The 23,274-nt window shown below is 38.4% G+C and overlaps 1 protein-coding gene across 34 annotated transcripts in view; it reads left to right on the top strand.

The window, feature by feature from the left end:
• R3HDM2 (R3H domain containing 2) overlaps positions 1-23,274 on the top strand; it is a 166,029-nt gene that overhangs the window by 30,497 nt on the left and 112,258 nt on the right. For 30 of the 34 annotated variants that reach the window (XM_072842922.1, XM_072842917.1, XM_072842923.1 and 27 more), the window contains exon 2: positions 9,185-9,245. The exons of the other annotated variants lie outside the window; for them this stretch is intronic. The gene's annotated coding sequence lies outside the window, so the exon portion shown is untranslated. The remainder of the gene's footprint in view (positions 1-9,184; positions 9,246-23,274) is intronic. 34 annotated transcript variants of the gene reach the window in all.

Here is a 23,274-nt window from a genome sequence, read left to right as displayed (position 1 = left end):
GATCTTCCAGATGTTTGACACAGTTCATTATACAAGTAAAAAAAAAAAAAAATCACACTCATTAATATCACTGTCATTTGATCCAGAAAAATCTTAAGTATTAAGAAGTTGTCAGGCCCACAGAAGATAGACTTTTTTATAATTTTGATTTTATCTTAAAGCTTTATCACTGACAACAAATGCTATCATTTATTTTCTTTGAAAAGACAGGCTCACTTTGTTCATTTTTTGTGAAGAACACTGACACATAACCATAGTTTGTCAGTTGCTTACTCAAGAAGTGATAATAGCCTATGAAAAAAGTGGCTAGTTTAGCTTGCAGCTCAGTTGCTTTTCCTTGAGACAATTATAATTTTAATATTTAAAGATTTATTTATTTATTCATGAGAGACAGAGAGAGGCAGACACACAGGCAGTGGGAGAAGCAGGTCCCTGCAGGGAGGAGCCCAACGTGGGACTTGATCCCGGATCCCAGGATCACACCCTGAGCTGAAGGCAAACGCTCAAGTGCTGAGGCACCCAGGCATCCCAACTTGAGACGATTACTGTACTTTGGTTGATATGCTGCAGAACTGGTTTGTACTTCCCATTTTGCCATTTTGATTATTAAAAAGACATGTATGCAAGAGTGGAAATTTAATAAAATTATTTTTACTGCTTTATCAAAGACATTAATTTTTTTTTAATTTTTTTAAATTTTTATTTATTTATGATAGAGAGAGAGAGAGAGAGGCAGACACAGGCAGAGGGAGAAGCAGGCTCCATGCACCGGGAGCCCGATGTGGGATTCGATCCGGAGTCTCCAGGATCGTGCCCTGGGCCAAAGGCAGGCGCCAAACTGCTGCGCCACCCAGGGACCCCTATCAAGGACATTTATAAGTAAAATTTTTCCTTTTATTTTTCTATTTTTCTATTTTTATTTATTTTTTATTTTATTTTATTTTATTTTTTTCATTTATTTATGATAGTCACACAGAGAGAGAGAGAGAGGCAGAGACATAGGCAGAGGGAGAAGCAGGCTCCATGCACCGGGAGCCTGACGTGGGATTCGATCCCGGGTCTCCAGGATCGCGCCCTGGGCCAAAGGCAGGCGCTAAACCGCTGCGCCACCCAGGGATCCCTATTTTGATTTTTTTTTAAATTTTTAAAATTTATTTATGATAGTCACACACAGAGAGAGAGGCAGAGACACAGGCAGAGGGAGAAGCAGGCTCCATGCATTGGGAGCCCGACGTGGGATTCAATCCCGGGTCTCCAGGATTGCGCCCTGGGCCAAAGGCAGGCGCCAAACCGCTGCGCCACCCAGGGATCCCTATTTTGATTTTTTTTTTAAAGATTTTATTCACCTATTCATGAGAGACACAGAGAGAGAAAGGCAGAGACACAGGCAGAGGGAGAAGCAGGCTCCCCACAAGGAGCTCCATGTGGGACTCAATCCCAGATCCCAGGATCACGCCCTGAGCCGAAGGGAGACACTCAGGGGACATTGCAGAGCCACGCAGGTGTCCTAATTTTTCCTTTTTAAACTGCAGGCATGGGGTGGTGGAGACTATGATAGTACCAGTACAGTTTGATACCATTGCCTTGATTTATGCTAAAGCAGTGGGAATTATACCTACCATTTCACTATGGTGAAAAAGGTAGATAACATCATAGTGTGATGAGAAATAACATCTTGTTGTTGTGAAAATAGTGGACCTCTTAGACCTCCTGAGACCGTATTTGGAGAACTGCTGTTCTAGGTAGAGCATGTATTATGTAGCCAGAGATACTGAGGTGAGAAAAAAGCATAGGTTTCTCCGTCAACTGCAAGTACTTTGTTAGGGAACTCAGGATCTGTGGAGAGAAAGAATGGTGGTCAGGACCGGATCATAAAGGAACTTAAGTATCCTGCCAAGGAATGCTGAGTTTATCCTATAAGAAATGGAGAGTCTTTGAAGGCTTTTAAGGAGGGGAGTGTGTGTATAGTAGGGATGTGGGTCTTTGATGCCATCATATTTGTATTTTTTAAGGATCACCTTTATCATAGTGTATCTTGTGGTAAGGAGGCCAGTGGAAAATGATGAGATTTTAAACTAAGGCACTAGCTTGGTCATGGAGCCACAAAAGGCCAGGCTGTACAAACCAGTACAGGAATTCGAATGTGTCTTTCCTAAAGCAGAACTAAGCCTAGCATCATCTGTTGGTTGGGTGGGTGGATGGTCAGGTGCACAACTGCATCCATCATCATGTCATTTATAAGCTATCCACTCAAATACACTTGTATCAGCAGAATTACTAATTTGACTTTTATTACTATAGATTAGTTTTAATCTGTTTTTGAATTTCATGTTAGTAGAATCATATACTCTTGTGGTTTTTTTGTTCAACGTTATCTTTGAGATTCATGAATTTAGTTACATATAGCAATGGTTTGTTCTTTATCATTGCTAAGTAGTACTTTTTCTGACTATACCATAAGTTTTCCATTAAGTTGTTTACAGTTTGGGACTGTCAGGAATAATACTGCTGTAAACATTTTGTACATGCCTTTTCATAGACGTAAAGCACTTGGGAATTCCAAGAATGGAATTGCTAGTTCATGGGATATAAGTACTACGGTTTTCCAAAGTGTTATATTAATTTATTCTCTTGCCAACAATGTGTGAGAGTTCTGGTTGTGCCATGTCTTTGACTATACTTAGTATTGTCAGTGCTTTTAATTGTAGCTGTTGGGGATGTAGTGATGTCTTTTTGTGGCTTTAATTCGCATTTCCCTGATGACCACAAATATGGAATATCTTTATATGCATATTGGCCTTTTAAGGATTCTCTTTTGTGAAGTGCTTCTAACTCTTGTCCATTTAAAAAATTGGGCTGTTTGTTTTTTTCTTATTGATTTGTAGAAATTCTTTGTGTATTTTGTATACACATACACAAAATGTACTTTGTGGCATATGTACAGTTTTATATCACTGCCGTGATTTATGCTACAGCAGTGGCAGTTATACCTACCATTTCACTATGGTGAAAAAGGTAAATAACATCTTAGTGTTATTATCAAAATTAAGATCTTCTACAGGTATTTGCACATGGGATAAATGCAGGAATAAATAATAATATGAGTGTTTTGTTGGGATTCTGTGATATATGTCTTATCTATGAAGAGTGTTTTTTTTTTAAATTTTATTTATTTATTCATAGAGACAGAGAGAGAGAGGGGGGGGCGGGCAGAGACACAGGCAGAGGGAGAAGCAGGCTCCATGCAGGGAGCCTGACATGGGACTCGATCCAGGGTCTCCAGGATCACGCCCTGGGCTACAGGCGGTGCTAAACTGCTGCGCCACTGGGGCTGCCCGAAGAGTGGTTTTATATATTATTATTTAGAGATTCTAATTTCCTTACATGATGAGAATGCACATGCTGCTTTTGAGTGTATCAGTGTTGATGTTTTGAATTAGTGTTAGCTGATTGCAGGTATTTCTGTTACCTATTGCTGTCAACCAAAACACTCCAAATCTTAGTAGTTTAAAAGAACTATTTATTTGCTCATGATTAAGTGGCCGGGCAATTTGTGCAGGGCTCATCTGGCTTGCCTCTATTGCACATGGAATTTGCTGGGCTTACTCACGTGCTGGTGGTCAGTTGTCAGGTTGGCCAGGGACTGGTTATACCTAGATAGCCTCACTCTAGGACTGTCCATCATTAGGCTGGAGCTGTCATCCAGGGTACCGTGTTGTCTCCTGCAGTCTGTCTTGGCTACCTTGAATGGTGACTAGGTCCCAAGAGAGCAAGAGTGGAAGTTGCAAGGTTTCTTAAGGCCTGGGCTCAGGAATTGTGCAGTGTCATTCATGCTACAATCTTTTGAACAAAACAAGTCACAGGGCCAGTTCAAATTCAAGGGGTGAGGAAGTGAACTCCACTTTTTGATGAGAATTGCTGCAAATAATTTGTGGCCATGTTTAATCTACTACATTGGGCATTGCCTTTCCTTGTTCCTTTCTCCTTTTCTCTCTCTTCTTCCCTTCCTTCCATTGTGCCTTTTAAAGAAATGGATAGTTTATGGGGTTTGTTTTTGTTTTTGTTTTTTAATTGCCTTGACTTGTCTTTCTTCTTAAAGTTTATGTTAGAACAAACTTTACTTAAAGGATGTTTTCTGTGATTGCTTGGTGTAGTTAAGGACCAGACATTTTTAGGTCCAGACTTTAAGACTATTACTATAATACCAAACATCTGTTAATGATGAAGATAGCAGTTTCTTCCCCAGGTAATCTTGATCTTTTTTTTTAATCCTTTTAAAAAAAATTGGTAAGACCTGAATCTTAACACTGGTCCTTTTATGAGCTCTATTCCCAGCTCTTCCATGACTTGTTAGCTGTCTAGAGTTACTAACATGGCCCTAAAATGACAAACTTTTTCCCCAAGGTGCTCAGTGAAGTCAGGAAGGAGAAGGCTCCACAGTAGGAGGAGTGTGGACTGCAGTTGTCTTGAGGAGACAGTGTTTTTATATGTGAAATAAACAAGAATTTTGGGCAAGGTGCAGATGTCAGTGACCTGTCAGCCCATCAGGATGAATCAGCTGAAGTCCTAGATAAGGTGACAATGTCAGCACAATGAGCCCCTTACCCTGAATTTATTGGGCCTCTCATTAAGGTAGCTGTCATAGCCCTTATTTTAGAGAAAAGTCAGAGTCATTGTTCCAGATTCCCTGACTTTAAACATTATTTATTTTGGAGGGGGAAGGTCACCTTTCGTGTATGAGTACTATTGGAAGTGACATGTGGCTGGTTTGCAGATTACAGCCATTTTGGTGTGCCTGAGTGTTAACAGTTGTTAGGATCTTTAAAACTTGTCTTGAGGTGACTAGAGGCTGTTTATTCTGCTTCTCCAAGTAAGTTTAATTGTCTTGGGCCCTAGACAAGTAGATTTATTAACTGTAGTTTCTAATTTATCTGTTGCCCAAACCAGTGGTAATTTGATGGAAATAGGAACTCTCGAGGTGGCATTTTATTGCAAAAGATGGATATTGGCTGCTAAATGCAGCTGATTAGAAGGTTAGGGCACAGTTTCTGTTTTCCTGGTGACAGGGTCATTACTGAGGCTTTATAGAACACGCCACTAGTCAGATGGCTGAACTGAATCTTCTACTCTTGGGAGGTTATCTCCAAGGTGTTTGGAGTGCTTCATAGAACACTTTGTCAGCTGTGTTCTCTTGCAGCCATTTGCACCTTGTGTCAGTTTAGCCTGGTTGTTCTGGATTGTGAGGCACTCCTTAGTGCAGTACTGGTAACCAGATCTTTGTCAGTTGCTGCTGCCTGAGAACCTTGGATTTGGGTCTTACAGATCCAGAGAACAGTGTTACCAGATAAGATTGCCATCTTATTTTCTGAGCCCATATTTTATCTTCAGAGAAAGCAAGAGACCTGAGAACACAGGCAGATTGTTAGAATGAAGACAAGAATACAGAGTTTTGACGGCTTGCCATCTTATTGGCTGTACAAATAAGTTTAAATTTTCCTTTAAAAACTGAAGTTTAGGGATACCTGGGTGGCTCAGTGGTTTGGCGCCTGCCTTCAGCCCAGAGTGTGATCCTAAAGACACAGGATCGAGTCCCACATAGGACTCCCTGCATGGAGCCTGCTTCTCCCTTTGCCTTTGTCTCTGCCTCTCTGTGTCTCTCATGAATAAATAAATAAAATCTTAAAAAAAAAAAACAAAACCTGAAGTTTACCTCGAGGTAGTACTTAGCTTTGTAAATGAATCAATTGAAAACTGTTAACAGTGCATATGTGTCAGGCACTATTTCACATTGGAGGTATAGATATGAACAAGACACTCAAGATTTCTGCCCTCAAAGAGCTTTACATTTTCATTTGAGAAGATAGACGATTTCCAAATAAGTAAATAATTACGGATTATGGTGAGTACTATGAAGAAAATAGATGTGGTAATGTGACTGTGAGAGTAAGGGAGAAGGGGATGTTAAGATGAGGTGGTCAGGGAAGACCTTTTTGTAGTGGTGTGTGAACTATTACCTGGAAGGAGGCAGAACCAGCATTTTCTAATGGGAGAGGAGTGTTCTGGGCAGGAGGAACAATAAATAAAAGGCCTCATGAGGACTATGTGGCTTGGTATGTTCAAGAATAGGTGAGGGCCAGGGACACTTGGATGGCTCAGTGGTTGAGCGTCTGCCTTTGGCTCGGGGGATGATCCTGGGGTCCTGGTATCAAGTCCCGTGTTGTGTTCCCCACAGGGAGCCTGCTTCTCCCTCTGCCTATGTCTCTGCCTCTCTTTCTCTGTGTCTCTCATGAATAAAGTCTTTTCTTTTTTTTAATTTTTTAATTTATTTATGATAGTCACACAGAGAGAGAGAGAGAGAGGGGCAGAGACACAGGCAGAGGGAGAAGCAGGCTCCATGCACCGGGAGCCCGACGTGGGATTCGATCCCGGGTCTCCAGGATCGCGCCCTAGGCCAAAGGCAGGTGTCAAACCGCTACGCCACCCAGGGATCCCTCATGAATAAAGTCTTAAAAAAAAAAAGAATAGGCAGGGGCCAGATTTTATAGGACTCCATAGACCTTGCTTAGGATGATGGAAAACCATTGGTAGAAAGAAGGTTGTTGACCAAGAAAGCTAAATGATCTGATTTACATTTTTAAAAGATCACTCATGCTTCTGTGGGGAGGACAGGTACAGAGTGCCCAGAGAGGAAGTAGAAAGATTAGTTAAGAGACTGTTGCATTTTATTAAAAACCTGCAAACTATATGGAGATTATGGAGGATGGATGGTAGAAGGGAATTGAACCTCTTTTAGAAAATATTCCATTTTCAATTTTGTTAAGATTACAAATAGGGCAAGAAAACCGTAACATCAATAAGGACTAGTGTGGGTTTTGACTCAGAGTTGGAGAGAGACCGCTTGGTATGGCAAGGCTCTCCGCATGAACTCACTATGCCTGCTTAAAGATCAGGCACATCTGGGCATGGCTTGAGGGCCTGTGGGGAGAGGCAACTAGTAATTTCTTTGCATAGGGGAGAATAAGGCTTTTCCAGGGGACGGGGGTGGTGGTGGTGGAGATCACCATTCAGATAGTGTTTCAGGACCCCAACGTTGGTAGTAAAAGGGGGAGGACAGTATCCTGATCGTGCCTCCCAACCCTAACCAAACTACCACACATCTACCAAAACCCTGAGGTGTGGGGGCTATAGAGAAACTGGAAGAGCTTTTTTATAGAAATCTTAGTACAATATTGGGAAGGCAAACTTTAGCAATATGATACTCATGGGATAGAGTTGTAAAACAAAATGAAGAGTTAGGGATACTCTTCACTTCAGCATAGAACACAGTGGGGCTTAGGTGTTTTGTGGATTCCAAGAACACAGACTGGCTTGGCATATTAAGAGTTCTAGTGGTGACATTCAGCACTCAAGAGTTTCTGCTGTGACTTAAGCAGCAGCCAACTCTCAGAGTCCTTTAATAGCAATAACAATAACATTATAGTCGGAGAGAGGAGATTTTAAATTATATGTTTGTAATATTTATTTCTACTCACAGAAGAAAATTCTGTCTCTGACTTCCCTATATTATCTCTTACCTACTGAGATTCCCTATCTGCTAGCTCAGTTTCTAGACTTGTATAAAAGGATAAGAGGAGGACTGGATGATTATTTATATTAGAAAGTGGACCAAGAACTACTTACAAGAAGAGGGGATTGTTAGAGGAGAAAGAGCCAAGTGAGCAGTGTTGTGCTGTGAATTGAAAATAGCAATCGGGATCCCTGGGTGGCACAGCGGTTTGGCGCCTGCCTTTGGCACAGGGCGCGATCCTGGAGACCCGGGATCGAATCCCACGTCGGGCTCCCGGTGCATGGAGCCTGCTTGTCCCTCTGCCTGTGTCTCTGCCTCTCTCTCTCTCTCTCTCTGTGTGTGTGTTACTATCATAAATGAATTTAAAAAAAAGAAAGAAAAGAAAATAGCAATGGGGGCAGCCCGGGTGGTTCAGTGGTTTAGCGCCGGTTTAGCGCCACCTTCAGCCTAGGGTGTGGTCCTGGAGACCCAGGATTGGGTCCCGCGTCAGGATCCCTGCAGGGAATGGAGCCTGCTTCTCCCTCTGCCTGTGTCTGTGTTTTTCATGAATAAATAAATAAATAAAATCTTAAAAGAAAAAGAAAATAGCAATGGGCTGGAACACCTGGGTGGCTCAGCAGTTGAGCGTCTGCCTTAGGCCCAGTGCATGATCCTGGATTCGGGGATCAAGTCCCACATCAGGCTCCTTGCGGGAAGCCTGCTTCTCTCTCTGCTATGTCTCTGCCTCTCTCTCTCTCTCTCTCTGTCTCTCATGAATAAATAAAATCTAAAAAAAAAAAAAAAAAAAAAACAATCGGTAGGGGCAGTTGGGTGGCTCAGTTGGTAAAGTATGAAACTTTTTTTTTTTTTTTTTTAAGATTTATTTATTTTAGAAAGAGAGTGAGTGTTAGTGAGGGGAGGGAGAGAGGCAGAGACCTCAAGCAAACTCCTCACTGAGCCTGGAGCCTGATGCAGGGCTTAATCCCAGGACTCCAAAACCATGACCTGAGTGGAAACCAAGAGTCGGTCATTCAGCCGGCTGAGCCACTTGGGTGTTCCAGAGCATGTGACTCTTGATCTTGTGGTTGTAAGTTTAAGGCCCCACACTGGGTGTAGAGATTACTTAAAAAATAATAAAAATTAAAACAAAACACTTCTGTGTGTTGAAGCAGTGGATTAAAAAAAAAAAAGTAGGAATGGATATAGAGGGTTCAGGACATGTGTAGGGTTATAAGAAACATTGTGAGCAAAAGGAATTGGGAAAGAAGATGTTAAGCTGCTGTGGAGGGTTGCCTGTGTGACTCGGTCAGTTAAGCGTCAGTCTTCGGATCAGGTCTTAATCTCGAGGTCCTGGGATCGAGCCTGGAGTTGGGAATCCCTGGTTATTGGGGAGTCTGCTTCTCTACCCCCGCCAAGCCCCACCACTTCACCACCCCCGCTCATGTGCTTGGGTACATGCCCTCTCTGTCTCTCAGATAAACAAAAATTTTAAAAAACAAAAAAAGAAGCTGCTGTGGATTTTGAAATAGATGTCTTTATTTTCTTTGGGAGTCAATATATTAAGATTTAAATTGCTTTTAACTTTTTGTTTTTTCATTTCTGTTTTTGTTTTTGTTTTGTTTTGTTTTTTGAGGTTAGACTTGTTTCTTATGTGATGCCATTCCAGCACTGGACTCATGGAGGCTGAACATTTATTCAGGTAATAATAGGTAACATTTATGGAGCACTTTCTGTGTGCTACGCAACGACTAAGTGCTATACCTGTATTTTTATTTAATTGTCACACAACCTCATGAAGTTGGAAGTGTAACTGTACCCATTTAATAGATGAAGAAACAGACTAGAGTTTATCAAGATTGAGTTCACTTGAATTAAATAAAAAATACTACTGCTGTGGTTGAAGTGAGAGATGATGGTAGCTTAGATTAGATAATGCCATTTCTCACCTGTCATAAATACATGAATGTAAAGTGGTTTTGACTGAGCTTCACTCTGATTTCCAAAATTTTTTCCCACTAGTGAATACATCATAGTTTGTCTTTAAAACAGTGGGCATACTTTTTGGTAAAGAAAAATCCAATTTAGAGTTTTAATTTAGAGTTTTATTTTTTTTAAAAGCATTCTTAATCTTTTTTTTTTAATTTTTTATTTATTTATGATAGAGAGAGAGAGGCAGAGACACAGGCAGAGGGAGAAGCAGGCTCCATGCACCGGGAGCCCGATGTGGGACTCGATCCCGGGTCTCCGGGATCGCGCCCTGGGCCAAAGGCAGGCGCCAAACCGCGGCGCCACCCAGGGATCCCTAATTTAGAGTTTTAACTTTAAAGCTTTTCTGACTTTTTAGAAAATAGATAATAAGTTTGAAATAGTTTAAATTTATTTGAGTAAATGTCTACAAAAGGTAAATAGATATTTACCTTACAAAATAGATATTTATTTATCTTACAAAAGGTAAATAGATATGAACAAAGGTATTCTTAAAAAATTATTAGTATGGGTAATAGGAATCTTTTTTATTGTTTTTGTCATACTTGAAGTATTGCTGACAGGTATTTTAACTTTAAGGAACCTTATTAGGGCTTCTTGTAGGAGCTTTCTTGGTATGTCTAAATGTTTATTTACAAATCATATTAATAGTAGTACTTGCCAGAACTGAGAGTGTTTTTAGCACTGTTGACTGAAAATCAGTCAAAAATGAAGATTCAGCATCTCTGAAATTGTAATGTTGGTTAAAAAGGTACACCTGGGTGGCTCAGCTGTTGAGCTTCTGCCTGGAGTTCTGGGATCAAGTCCTGCGTTGGGCTCCTGCATGGAGCCTGCTTCTCTTCCCTCTGCCTATGTCTCTGCCTCTTTCTGCCTCTCATGAATAAATAAATAAAATCTTAAAAAAGAAAATAATACAATGTTGGTTAATAGAAGTATTTGTAAATTTACAAATACTCAAATTTATATGCTACTGTGAGTGATTCTCCATGTTCAGTTATGCCAGGTGTTGTTTGTACACTCATCAAGGTAAAGTAAAACTTTTTATCACTCCCTTATCAGTTATTGAGTAGTCAGCATGAAGATATTGTCCTATTTCCCCTTTCTGTATCTTTTTCAAAATAGATCTTGAGCTGTAATTGACATATAGTAAACTGTACATATTAAAAGTGTACAGTTTGTTAGGTTTTGACATATGTATTGTTCACCCATGAAACTACTACCACTATCAAGATAGTGAAAATACCACCTCAACGAGTTTCCTTTAATATTTCCCTCAACTTCTGTGGTCTCCAGGTAACCACCGATCAACTTTCTGTCATTATAGAATAATATATATTGTCTAGAATTTTATATAAATGGAATTGTATTGCATATAAGCTCACATTTATTTATTTTTTGCTTGGCCTTTTTTTTTTTTTTTTAAGATTGTATTTGAAAGAGAGCATGAGGGGGATGGTGGGCAAAGGGAGAGGGAGAAGCAGGATCTTTGCCCAGCAAGGAGCTCGACTCGAGGCTTGGTCCCAGGACCCAGAGATCATGACCTGGGTAACTTACCCAGGTGTCCTTCATTTGGCCTTTTTTTACTAAGCATAATTATTTTGAGATTCATCTATGTTGATGTATATATCAGTAGTTCATTTTTATTGCTGAGTAGCGATCCATTGTGGAACTATAACAATTTGTTTATCCATTTATGTTTTGATAATACACATTTGGGTTGTTTCTAGTTTTTGACAATTAAAAATAGTTATGATTATTTGTGTTAAATTTTTGTATGGACATACACTCCTCCCCCCCCCCCAAGTTAATTTCTTTTCTAAAAAAAACAACAACAACAAAACTTCCCCCATTACCTGGTAACTACAAATTTGCTGTCTTTGGATTTGCGTCTTCTGGATATATCTTATAAAAAGATTCTGACAGGGATCCCTGGGTGGCGCAGCGGTTTGGCGCCTGCCTTTGGCCCAGGGCGCGATCCTGGAGACCTGGGATCGAATCCCACGTCGGGCTCCCGTGCGTGGAGCCTGCTTCTCCCTCTGCCTGTGTCTCTGCCTCTCTCTCTCTGTGACTATCATAAAAAAAAAAATTCTGACAATACATGAACCTTTTGTGTCTGGCTTTTTTCATTTAGGGTAATGTTTTCAAGATTCATTAAGTTGTAGCATGTATGAGTACTTTTGTTCCTTTTGTGGCTGAATAATATTCCATCATACAGATATATCACATTTAGCTTATCCATTCATAAATTGGAAAGCATTTGAGTTGTTTCTACTTTTTGGGTACTATGAGTAGTGCTGCTATGAACATTAATAAGTTTTTGTGTGGATATATGTTTTCATTTCTTTTGGTTGTATATCTAGGAATGTAATTCCTGGATCATATGGTAACTGTTTAACTTTTTGAAAAACTGTCAAATTGTTTCCATAGTGGCTACATAATTTTACATGTTCACTAGCAATGTACAAGGGTCCCAATTTGCCTATCCTTACTAAACTTATTATCTGTCTTTTGGTTCTAGCCATCCTAGAGGGTGTCAAATAATATCATGGCTTTGATTTGCACTTCCCTGATAACTAATGATGTTGCATTGAGCTTCTTTGCTTCTTTTCATGTACTTATTGGCCATTTGTATATTTTTTTGAGAAATGTATATTTAAATCCTTTGCTTTTTTTTGAGTAACTTGTCTTTTTTTTTTTTTTTTAACTGAGTTGTAAGAATTCTTAATTATGGATACAGGTTCCTTATTTGATACATGATTTACAGATATTTTTCCTCTTTTGTGAGTTATCTTTTCACCTTCTTGATGGTATTGTTAAAGACAAAAGTTTTAAATTTGATGAAGTCTGCTGATCTATTTTTTCTTTTGTTGTTTATCCTTTTAGTGCTGTGTCTAAGAAAGTTTGCCTAACCCAACTTCATGAAGGTTTATTTCAGTGTTTTATACTGAGTTTTATAGTTTTAGGTCTTATATTTAGGTCTGATCTATTTTGAGTTAATTTTTGTGTATAACATGAGGTATGGTTCCACCTTTATTCTTTTATATTTAGCTGTCTACTAAACCAGCACCATTTGTTGAAAAGACTGTCCTTGGCTTATTTGATTGTCTTGGCCTCCTTGTTTAAAATTAGTTCACCATAAATGTAAAGTTTTATTTCTGGGCTTTCAGTTCTATTCCACTATAGCACTGTTCTGATTACTTACTGTCAGTTTCTGTAGTCAGTTGAAATTGGGAAATGTGAGTCCTCCAATTTTGTCTTTCTTTTTCAAGATTATGTTGTTTGGTGTGCCTGGGTAGCTCATTTGGTAGAGCATGTGCCTCTTGATTTCAGAGTTGTGAGTTTTTAGCCCCATGTTGGGTGTAGAGATTACTTAAAAAAAAAAAAAAGATTATATTGGTTATTCTAGTTCCGTGCATTTCCATATGAATTTTAGGGTCAGATTGTCAATTTCTTAAAAAAAAGCCAGCTAGGATTTTGATAGGGATTGTACTGAATCTGTAGATCAGTTTTGTGAGTGTTACCACCTTATCAGTATTAAATCTTTCAGATGAACATGGGACATCTTTCCCCTTATTTGTTACTTCTTTAATTTCTATCAGTGAGTGTTTGTAATTTTTAATATATAAGCCTTACACTTTTTAAATCCTAGTCTATTAGGGTTACATTTCCTTAAATGTAAAAGGTTAAAATTATACCTGAGTATTTTATTATTTTTGTTACTACTGTAAGTGGATTTTCCCCTTACTTTCATATTTGGAATATCCATTACCTGTGTATAGAAATATAATCAATTTTTGTATGTTGACCTTGTATCTTACAACCTCCTGAACTTATTTATTAGTTTTTAGTAGCTTCCTTAGGATTTTCTATATATAAGATCATGTTATCTGCAAATAGAAAAATTTTTTTTCTGTTTTTGAAGATTTATTTATTTTAGAGAGAGGGAATGTGTACGAGTAGGGGGAGCAGAAGGTGAGAAAAGGAGAATCCTCAAGTAGATTCCCCACTGAGCAAGGAGCCTTATGTAGGGATGGATCCCAGGACCCTAGGATCATGACCTGACCTTGAATCAAGTGTCAGCCACCCATCTGATAGCACCACCTGAGTGCTCTTTAAATAGAAAAAGTTTTACTTCTTTTCCAGACTAAATGCCTTTTCTTTTTTTTTTATTGCCTCATTGCCCTAGCTATGTTTTTTCCTTCTGTTCCTCAGCCTGGATTTTTTTTGTTTGTTGTTTTTAAAATTTTTTTAAATTGAAGTAATCTCTACATCCATCGCAGGGCAGGAACTCACAACCCAGAGATCGAGAGTTGCATGCTCTTCTGACTGAGCCACCCATGTGCCCCCAGACTGGATATTCTTAACTGAGTCAGCTTCAGATTTGTTGATTCTTTCCTGCCTGTTCAGATCTTGTGTCAAACCCCTCTATTTATGCTTTTTGTTTTTGTTATTGTACTTTTCCAACTCCCAAAATTTTTATTTGATTCCTTTTTATAATTTCTATTTATTACTCTAATGTTTCTGAAAGATTATTATATTTTTTGTTTAATTCTTTAGTCATGGTTTCCTTTTTTGGTCTTATTTAAATTGGCTAATTTAAAGTATCTAAGAAGTCCGGGGATGCCCGGGTGGCTTATCGGTTAAGTGTCTGCCTTCGGCTCAGGTCGTGATCCCAGGATCCTGGCATTGAGCCCTGCCTGGGGCTCCCTGCCCAGCGGGAGGTCTGCCTCTCCTTCTCCGTCTGCCTCTCCCCTTACTCATGTTCTCTCTCTAAATAAATAAATAAAATCTTAAAAAAAAAAAGTCTATCTAAGAAATCTAATGTCTGGGATTCCTAAGTGAGTTTCTATTGATTACAGTTTTTCCAGTTATGGGCCATACATTCTACTTCATGGTAATGTTATACTGCTTCATGTATAGTATAAGAACTTTACAATAGTATACTTCTTTTTCTTCCCTCCTGGCCATTGCCCTATTCTGGTTATACACTTTGTGTGTGTGTGTGTACATATATATATATATATATATGTACACACACACAAATGCATATATATATACTTGTATGTATATATAAATTACAATGTATCTTAAATTATTGCTTTGAATAGTTTATAGTTTTTAAAAATATTTGAATAATGAGTAAAGAAAGCATGAGAGAGAGCACACATGACCAGGGGGGAGGGGGAGAGTGAAAGGGAGAAGCAGATTCAATGCTGAGCAGGGAGCCTGATGTGGAATTCCATACCAGGACCCTGGGATCATGACTGGAGCTGAAGGCAGATGCTTAACTGACTGAGCCATCCAGGCACTGTTGCCTTTAATTTTGAAAGATACTTTCTGTGAGTATAGAATTCATGGTTGACAGTTTTTTTTCTTTCAGTCTTTTAAGATATGAATCCATTTTCTTCTAACTAGAATAGTTTCCAGTGAGAATCCTGTTATTGTCCTCATCTTTGTTTCTGTATATGTAATATATCCATTTTCTTCTAACTAGAATAGTTTCCAGTGAGAATCCTGTTATTGTCCTCATCTTTGTTTCTGTATATGTAATATATCCTTCCTCCTGGCTGCTTTTAACTTTATTCTGTATTACTGTATTCTTGATTTTAGGTAGTTTGGTAATGGTGTGTCTTGGTTTGGTTCTTTCAGCTTTTGGATCTGTGTATGTATAGTTTTATTACAGTTTGGAAACTTGGAAGCTATTAGTAAATATTTTTCCCCTGTCTCTTTGGAAATGCCACTAATACATATATTGGGCAATTGGAATTTGTCCCACAGGAAGTTACAAAGCAAAATGTACAGCAGTATTCCATTCCATGTGCCTTTCACCCAATTGTGACAGTTTACATAACTGTGGTACCATATCAAAACCGGGAAATCAATATTGTTTCAATCTGTAGAGTCTATTCAGATTTGACAGTTGTACATGCACTCCTCCTCTGCATGGGTGTGTATGTTCAGGGGGGAGTTCTATGGAATTTCACCATGTATGAATTTGTATATTCACAACCACTGTCAAGATGCAGAACAGTTCCATTCCCATAAGAATTTTTCCTTGTTGCCTTTTCATAACCACATCCATTCATGAATCTGTAACCTTGGGATTATTAATCTGTTCTCCAGCTCTCTAATATTATCCTGTCAAAATGTCAATTAAATGGAATCATACCATACGTAACCTTTTGAGATTGACTTTTTCTCCCACTCAGCATAATTCCCTTGAGATCCATCCAAATTATTGCACATGTCAATAGTTTGTATCTTTTCATTGCTGAGTAGTTATGAACATTCATGTTCAGGTTTTTCTGTAAGCATAAGTTTTAATTTGTCTGGAATAAATGCCCAAGAGTACAATTGCTGAGTGGTAAGGTAATTCCATATTTTATTTTATTATTATTATTATTTTTAAAAAGATTTATTTATTTATTTATTTATTTATTCATTCATTCATTCATGAGAGACAGAGAGAGAGAGAGAGGCAGAGACACAGACAGAGGGAGAAACAGGCTCCATGCAGGGAGCCCGACGTGGGACTCCATCCTAGGTCTTCAGGATCACACACCCTGGGCTGAAGGTGGCGCTAAACCGCTGAGCCACCTGGGCTGCCCTATTTTATTATTATTTTTAAAGATTTTATTTCATTATTCATGAGAGACATAGAGAGAGAGGCAGAGACATAGGCAGAGGGAGAAGCAGGCTCCCTGCAGGGAGCCCAACAGAGGACTCAATCCCAGGACTCTGGAATCATAACCTAAGCCAAAGGCAGACACTCAACCAGTGAGCCACCCAGGTGTCCCTACATATTTCATTTTAAAAGAAACTGCCAAACTGTCATCCAGAGTAGCTGTACCATTTTACATATCCATCAGCTATGTATGAGTGATCCAGTTTTTCTGCATTCTTGTCAACATTTGATATTATCAATATTTTTAAAATTTTTTTTTCAGATTTGTTTATTTATTTTAGAGAGGGAGTGGGAAAGAGTGTGCAAGTTCATGAGAGAGTGTGGGGGAAGGACAGAGGGAGAGTCTTCAAGCAGACTCCCTGCTGAGCATGGAGCCTGATACAGGGCTCCATCCCACAAGCCATGCAACTGATGAGATCATTACCTGACCAAAACCAAGAGTCCAGTGCTTAACCAACTGAGCCACCCAGGCACCCCAGTATTTTTATTTTAGCCATTACGGTAGGTATGTAGAGATATCTCATGTGGTTTTAATTTGCATTTCTCTAATGGCTAATGATTTTTAACCTGTCTGCTTATGTCTTTTTCCCATTTTTTTATTGTTTCTTTGAGTTTTGAGACTTGCTTATATATTCTAGATAAAATTCCTTTGTTAAATAAGTGGTTTGCAAATATTCTCTCTGGTGGTATTCTTTGTTCTGTGAACTCTAGACTCCTTTGCTTTCTCAGACTTTCACTTCGATGTTCATTCAAGGAGCATGTTGGACTCCCCCGCCCCCCGCCCCCCCTTGTTTTTGACATTACTTGGAAGCAGTCTCCAGGCATTAAGCTTGGGTAATCATAGGGCTTACCTTATTTGTTTCCTGTTTCAGGAATCACTGTTGTTTATTGCCTGATGTCTGGTATCTTAAAAACCCCCGTCTTTCCCATTTTTTCTGTTTGTTTTTTGTTTGTTTGTTTCTGTGAGGACGGTAAATATAATCTGTTATTCCATGTTAGTCAGAAATGAAATCTTCCTCCTCTACCCCCCCACCCCCCACCCACCAAAGCTTTCAATAACAGCAACACCTATTGTTAGCAACTACTGTCCATTAATTCTTTCTTTCTCAAGTTCTTAAACAGAAAAGGTTGGGGGGGAGGAATAGAGCCTAAATATAACTCAGACAAAAAGATACTTCTGATGTTGTTCAGTGTCTGTTGAGGCCCAGCTACTTCCAAGAGTTTGCAAATCAATCAGATACAGGCTTAGAGCTAGAAATAGGTTAGCTACCATAGCACAAGATGATGGTGTGAAAAGATTTTAGTGACAGCTTGTGTGTGATAATATATCCTTTCTTGTTCAGGGTTCTCTGGATGTAATGCTAGATTCTGGCTTTCATATGCTTTTTCTCTATTCTTATCCATGCAGTCCTTTTCTCAAAAGAATAGCTATATTTATAAAATCACATTTTCCTATATTTAAAGGATAGAGTTGACCAGTTAAAGCAGCTTTTCCAGCCTAAGTGCTTCTCACTAGGTAATTCTCCTTTAACTTCTGTTATTAGTTTTGCAGCTTAAAGCAGCATTTAAGATGATTTGAAAAATATATGCTAGGATTTCTTAAAGATTTATCTCTAGGGCAGCCTGGGTGGCTCAGTGGTTTAGTGCCGCTGTCAGCCCGGGGTGTGATCCTGGAGTCCTGGGATTGAGTCCTGCGTTGGGCTCCCTGCATGGAGCCTGCTTCTCCCTCTGCCTGTGTCTCTGCCACTCTGTCTCTGTCTCTTATGAATAAATAAACAAAATCTTAAAAAAAAAAAGATTTATCTCTATATTTCAGAACTGTAGTTATCTGTGTAAAATCTCTGAGAGATGGAATATTGCTATAGAACCACATAGATATCAAACACTTGAAGAAAATATTTCCTTGGAGTTACTTTGTGGAATTAGGACACATTTCAGTAATTGGGTGACTTGGAGCTCTGAGAATCTGCTAGAGGCACCTTTGGGATAGAGTGGCCACTGCTTGTGCCAGTCTTATCAGGAAAGATTTATTTCTATTTCCAGTCTATCATTTCTGCTGATGAACCAAGGGCATAGTTTGTTACATTAGTCAGCTATTTTTTTTTAGCAGTTCTTGTCCTGATGCCTTGCATAGAGTGGTTTACTCAGCGAGTATTTGTTGGATGAACGAATGTCTCATTGAGTCACTGCTTCGGTCAACCCCCTTTATATAAATTTCATCCAAGATCGTTCCATCTTCATCCTTTTGGTCATTTTCTTATGTGTTTGTATTTCCTCTGGAGGAATGAACAAAGAAGGCAAAGAAGAAGAACTTAGAATCTTTCTGTTGCTTATGAGTAACTCTGATGAGAAAAAAGTATTATATGAGAAGTGATTGAAACACTTGCCTAAATTGAAATTTTGGAGTTAATGCTGGATTTCATTTTCTGTTCTATTTTTCCCTGCCATTACTAACGGTGAAAGTTTTTTGCTTTCCTTCAAAGCCCTAACCAGCTTTTTCTCTTTTTTTTTTTTTTTTAATTTTTATTTATTTATGATAGTCACAGAGAGAGAGAGGCAGAGACACAGGCAGAGGGAGAAGCAGGCTCCATGCACCGGGAGCCCGACGTGGGATTCGATCCCGGGTCTCCAGGATCGCGCCCTGGGCCAAAGGCAGGCGCTAAACCGCTGCGCCACCCAGGGATCCCGCTTTTTCTCTTTTTAACTTCTAGCTCGTGATATGGTCTTTAACTTTTCAATTTTATTTCTAATTTTTATAACTTTTCTTTTCCTTTTTATAGAGGGACTTTGCTTTCTCTTCTTTATTCTTTAAATACTGGTGTGTCCTGAGGTCTCTCTGCTCACCTTTCTAGCTTTCTCTGTTGCTAATCTGCCACTGTTCTCACCATACACTTTCCCTTTAAAATCCAGGGTTTCAATTTATATCACAGTTTGGTTGTATAGATATCTAGTCTGAACAGCGTAACTGCCTATTGGGCACTTTGGTTAGTCAACCCACAGGCACGTCACATTTACCATGTTTTGTTTATTTTATTATTTTGTTATTTTTAAAAGATTTTATTTTTGAGTAATCTGTACGCCCAACATGGGGCTCAAACTCAACCGAAGATCAAGAGTCACAGGCTCTACCAACTGAGCCAGCTAGGTGCCCCAAATGCTGTTGGTATTTTGATAGGAATTAGATTAAACATATGGATTGCTTTGGGTAGTACATAAATTTTAACAATATTTGTTTTTCCAGTTCATGAGCATGGAATGTCTTTCCATTTCATTGTGTTGTATTGAATTTTTTTCATCAGTGTCTTAAAGATTTCAGAGTACAGGTCTTTCACCTTTTTGGTTAGGTTTATTCCTAAGTATCTTATTATTTTTGGTGCAATTGTAAATGGGATTATTTTCTTAATTTATCTTTTTGCTGCTCATTATTGGCATGTAGAAATGCAACAGATTTTGCACATTTTGTATCCTGTGACTTAACTGAATTCATTTATCAGTTCTAGCAGTTTTTTGGTGGGGGCTTTTGGGTTTTCTCTATGTAGTATCATGTCACCTGCAAATAGTGATAGTTTTACTTCTTCCTTACCAATTTGGATGCCTTTATATTTGTGTGATTGCTGTGGCTAGGACTTCTAGTACTGTGTTGAATAAAAGTGGGGAGAGTAGATATCCTTGTCTTGTTACTGATCTTTGGCAAAGGCTCTCAGTTTTTCCCTATTGAGGATGATGTTAGCTGTAGGTTTTTTCATATATGGTCTATATTATGTTAAGGTATGTTCCTTCTAAACCTACTTTGTTGACAGTTTTTATCATGAATGGCTGTTGTATTTTGTCAAATGCTTTTCCATGTTAGTTGAAATAATCATATGGTTCTTATCCTTTTTCTTATTGATATAATGTATCATGTTGATTGATTTGTGAAAACTGAACCAACCTTGCAACCCAGGAATAAATCCCACTTGATCATGGTGAATGATTTTTTAAATGTATTGTTGGATTTGATTTGCTAGTATTTTCTTGAGGATTTTTGCATCCATGTTCATCAGACATAATGGCCTGTAGTTCTCCTTTTTGTGGTGTCTTTATCTGGTTTTGGTATCAGGGTAATGCTGGCCTCATAGAATGAATTTGTGGAAGTTTTCCTTCCTCTTCTAATTTTTTGGAATAGTTTGAGAAGAAAAGATACTAACTCTTTAAGTGTTTGGTAGAAGTTACCTGTGAAGCCATCTGGTCCTGGACTTTTGTTTGTTGGGAGTTTTTTTATTAGTGATTCAGTTCCTTTGCTGATAATGGGTCTGTTCAGATTTTCTGTTTCTTCCTGCTTTCGTTTTGTTAGGTTATATGTTTCTAGGAATTTATCCATCCATTCTAGGTTTTCCAATTTGTTGGCATATAGTTTTTTATAATTTTCTCTTACAATTGTTTACATATCTGTGGTGTTAATTTTTCTTCTCTATTTGTGATGTTACTTATTTGGGTCCCTTCTCTGTCTCTCTCTCTTTTTTGATAAGTCTGGCTAGTAGTTTATCAATTTTGCTGATTTTTTTCAAAGAACCAGGTTCTGGTTACACTGATCTGTTCTATTGTTTTTTTTAGTTTCTATATTATTTATTTCTGCACTAACCTTTCTTAATTCCTTCCTTCTGCTGGTTTTAGATTTTGTTTGTTGTTCTTTTTCTGGGTTCTTTAGGTATAAGTTTAGATTGTTTATTTGAGATTTTATGTCTTGAGATAGGCCTGTATTGATATAAACTTCCCTTTTATAACTGCTTTTGCTGCATCTCAAGGTTTTTGAACCATTGTGTTTTTGTTCTCATTTGTTTCCATGTACTTTTTAATTTCTTTATTTCTTGGTCGACTCATTCACTGTTTAGTAGCATGTTATTTAATCTTTATGTATTTGTGGTACTTCCATATTTTTTCTTGTGGCTGACTTCTGATTTCATAGTGTGGTCAGAAGAGATGCATGACATGACCTTCTGCTGTTCTAGGATGGAATGTTCTTTTTTTTTTTTAACTTTTGAAAAATTTACTTAACTAATCTTTATACCCTATTTGGGGCTCAAACTCACAACCCCAAGATCAACAGGTGTGTGTTCTGTGGACTGAGACAGCCAAGTACCCCTAGGATAGAATGTTCTGAGTATATCTGTTAAATCTGTGAGGTCCAGTATGTCATTCAAAGCCATTGCTTCCTTGTTGATTTTCTGTTTAGATTCTCTGTCCACTGATGTAGGTGGGGTATTAAAGTCCCCTACTATTATTGTATTATTAATAATTAGTTCCTTTATGTTTGTTATTAATTATTTTATGTGTTTGGGTGCTTCCATGTTGGATACACAAGTATTTACAATTGTTATATATATTCTTGTTGGATTGTCCCCTTTTATTATTATTTTTAATTTTTAAAAAGGTTTTATTAAAAAATAATAAAAAATAAAAAGGTTTTATTTATTTGACACAGAGAGACAGAGTGAGTGAGCACAAGCAGGGAGAGTGGCAGAGGCAGGGAGAGTGGCAGAGGTAGGGAGAGTGGCACAAGCAGGCTAGGCAGGGAGCCTGATGTAGGGCTTAATTGTAGGACCTCAGGATCATGACCTGAACCCATGGTAGATGCTTAACCAACTGAGCCACCCAGGTGCCTTTATTACTATATAGTGTCTTTTTTTTTTTTCCTTTAAGGTTTCCTTCCTTCCTTCCTTCCTTCCTTCCTTCCTTCCTTCCTTCCTTCCTTCCTTCCTTCCTTCCTTCCTTCCTTCTTCCTTCCTTTCTTCCTTCCTTTCGAGAGTTCGTGAGCAGGAGTAGGATAGAGGGAGAGGGAGAGAGAGAATCAAAAGCAGACTCCATGCTGAGCATGGGGCCTGAAGCTGAGCTCCATCTCAGGACTCTGAGATCATGACCTGAGCTGAAATCAAGTCAGATGCTCAATCAACTGAGCTATCCAGGCACCCCTGTAGTGTCATTCTTTGTCTCTTGTTACATTCTTTGTGTTAAAGTCTGTTTGTCCCATGTAAGTATTGCTACTCTGGCTTTCTTTTGACATCCATTTGCATGATAAATGTTTCTCCATCTCCTCAGTTTCAATCTGCAGGTGTCTTTAGGTCTAAAATGAGTAGGCATATAGATGGCTCTTTCTTTAAAATCCGTTTTGTCACCCTATGTCTTTTGACTGAATCATTTAGTCCTTTTACATTCAAAGTAATTATTTATAGATATGTAGTTTTTATAATCTTATTACTTGCTTTGTGGTTGTTTCTGATGATTTTTTCTGATTCTTGTCTTTCATGGTTTGCTGGTTTTCTTTAGTGATGTATTTGGATTTCTTTCTCTATTTGCATATGAGTGGTTTTTGATTTGTGGTTATTATTATTATTATTTTTTACTATTATATTTTTATATATCTTCTGCAGATAGTCTATATTAAATTGATGATTTTTTTTTTTTTTTCTGCCTCACTTTATAATGAGGTTATTTTCTATCTCGTTTGCTGGTTCTCCACTTAACTCAACTTCGGAATTTTTCCAGTGTTCAGTTTTGAACTTAATGATTGTTCCCTTCCTAAGTAGACTCATCAGGTCTCACGGTTATACCACCATCACAAGATAACTCTCAACCTTTTTTTTTTTTTTTTTTTTTTTTTTTTTAATGATAGTCACACAGAGAGACAGAGGCAGAGACACAGGCAGAGGGAGAAGCAGGCTCCATGTCGGGAGCCCGATGTGGGACTCGATCCCGGGACTCCAGGATCACGCCCTGGGCCAAAGACAGGCGCCAAACCACTGCGCCACCCAGGGATCCCTAAATTGATGATTGTTTAAGTTTGAATATATTCTTTACTCTTCTCCTCCTCATGTTGTATGTATGTATCATATTTTATATCCTTTTATTTTGTCAGTTCCTTGACTGATTCTTTAGACAGATACTCATTTTTACTGCCCTTGGGTTTCCTCACTTCATACGGTCACTTCACTTTTGACTCTTTCCACTTGAAGAGTCCCTTTAATATTCTTGCAGGGCTGGTTTAGTGGTAATGATCTTCTTTTGTTTTTGTTTGTCTGCT

Source organism: Canis lupus, chromosome 11 (genome assembly GCF_048164855.1).
Source record: "Canis lupus baileyi chromosome 11, mCanLup2.hap1, whole genome shotgun sequence".
NCBI classification, from domain to species: domain Eukaryota; kingdom Metazoa; phylum Chordata; class Mammalia; order Carnivora; family Canidae; genus Canis; species Canis lupus.
This window is presented reverse-complemented; position numbering and strand designations above follow the sequence as displayed.